Consider the following 2,513-nt stretch of genomic DNA (forward strand, 5'->3'; position numbering starts at 1 on the left):
GGCCAGCCTGTGTCTCATTCCTGCCTTGCTGTGTAGGCTGGAGCCTTCTTCACCTTCAGGGGCTACTGCTGTGTATGTGACTCCTGTGGTCCTCTTCTAGTCTGAAAACACGGTCTTTCTGAAGGAAACCTTCAGAATGTCACTCCAAAATATGCTTCTTTGACATAAAAATTCTTATTGAGCTGAAGTTAATTAAGAAGCAGCCAACAGAAGAAAGTTCCCTCTATCCTCCTGCTTTGCTGCCTTAAAGACTAGATATAAATTCTCTTTTACTGGGGACGACTCTACGGTACTGTCAGCCCAGAGGCAGCACTAGAGGAATCTGCAAACACACCTTACTTCATTAGTTTCTTCCCATGTATTTACCTTCCCACGGTTCCCACCCTTGGAAACCTAAAACCACTTCCCTTTGTCCTGTCCATTCTCTTAATTGTTCTTTGTTGAAGATGCATTTTGAGTTACTTTTCATTGAAGTTTCTCCTTCATGATGTGCACTGTATGTTCTAATAAACTGATTTTCTCTGGTTATTGTATCTTTTTGTTACTGGGGTCCTCTCCTGCATCCTCATCCTTTACTATTTTTTAGGCTCTAAAGACAAACCAACAACAGGTTTGATTTTGGTGGGGGTTTTTTGTTTTCACTTCAAGATTTTTGTTGTTAATTACCACCACCAGGAACCAAATGAGCGTGAAAAACCATCACAGAAAAAAGGGAACATTCTCTAACCCAGTCTCTAACTAAGTAAAGGACAGGTGGAAAAGAATTTTAGAATATTTCCCCTTACTTTCACAAGGAAGGAAAAGGTGAAGTTTTCCTTTTTTTTTTTTTTTTTTTTGGTAAAGACAGAGTCTCACTTTATCACCCTCTGTAGAATGCTGTGGTGTCACACAGCTCAAAGTAACCTCCAACTTCTGGGCTTAGGTGATTCTCTTGCTTCAGCCTCCCGAGTAGCTGGATCTACAGGCACCCGCCACAAGGCCCGGCTATTTTTTTGTTGCAGTTTGGCCGGGGCCGGGTTTGAAACTGCTACCCTTGGTTGTATATGGGGCTGGCACCCTAACCACTGAGCCACAGGCACCACCTGCCTGAAGTTTTCCTTTTGTGTCATTCTCTTGCTCCATATTTAGATGTAAATTCTGGTGCAACAGTAAGTATCCATTAGGTGCAAGCAACAATTTACATGTTTCAGAACCCCTAGAACTTTTTCTTGCCCAGGCAGAATCTTTTGTGCAAAATGGAGACCAATATAATCTCTAGTGAGTTAGTAACCTTCTTTTGGAAAGAGTATATGAAAAAACCTCAACTGCAGATGAAATTTAAAATTGTGAGCCACCATAGTGGCTCACGCCTGTAATCCTAGCACTCTAGAAGGCCAAGATCAGAAGATCCCTTAAGGCCAGGAGTTTGAGAGCAACCTAAGCAAGAGAGAGATTCCATTTCTACAAAATATACTAGGCGGGCGTGGTGGCCTATGCCTGTGGTCCTAGCTATTTGGGAGGCTAAAAGAGAAGGATGGCTTGAACCTAGGAGTTTGACATCGCAGTGAGTTACAATAACTGTATTCTAGCCCAGGAGATAATATTAGACAGTATCTGCAAAAAAGGAAAAAAAATAAAAAGAAATTTAGAATTGTAAATTTTGTTATTTAGAAGAAGAGTATAGGGCGGCGCCTGTGGCTCAGTGAGTAGGGCGCCGGCCCCATATGCCAAGGGTGGCGGGTTCAAACCCAGCCCCGGCCAAACTGCAACAAAAAAATAGCCGGGTGTTGTGGCGGGCACCTGTAGTCCCAGATACTTGGGAGGCTGAGGCAAGAGAATCACGTAAGCCCAAGAGTTAGAGGTTGCTGTGAGTCGTGTGACGCCACGGCACTCTACCGAGGGCGGTACAATGAGACTCTGTCTCTACAAAAAAAAAAAAAAAAAGAAGAAGAAGAATATATACAAAGGCCTAGCACCCCATAAAGAAACAGGATTAGGAGGAAATTTGTAATTTTTTAAGAATTTGAATTTCAGAAAGCACAAAAAATATCTTTAAAGTTAAAAGGAACTAAAGAATGATGATTTTGGAAAATTGTGCCCAGGAATATGAGAATTTTGCTTTATAAATTCTTCATAAATTGAATTTAGGTTACAAGTACCTACCCAGAAGACGAGTTCCCTTTGGGAAAAAGGGGTCAACTTGGACTGAAGTCAAAAAAGCCCTTATTCTTCTGTGACTAAAGACATTACTCCGGTATTATGAATACTACCTGCTATCTGAACAAAATAAAAAGGATAATTTTTTTTTCTTTAAGAATTGAAGTCATTTTGCTCTGTCACCTACTCTGGAGTTCAGTGGTATAATCATAGTTCACTGCAGCCTCAAATTCCTGGGCTCAAGTGATCCTCCTGCCCCAGCCTCCTAAGTAGCTGGGTCTATAGGCATGTGCCCCTATGCCAAGCTAATTTTTTCTTTCTTCCTTTTGTTTTCTTAAAGAGACAGAATCTCACTATGTTGTTCAGGCTATTCTCAA

The sequence above is a fragment of the Nycticebus coucang genome, chromosome 12, assembly GCF_027406575.1.
Source record: "Nycticebus coucang isolate mNycCou1 chromosome 12, mNycCou1.pri, whole genome shotgun sequence".
NCBI lineage: Eukaryota > Metazoa > Chordata > Mammalia > Primates > Lorisidae > Nycticebus > Nycticebus coucang.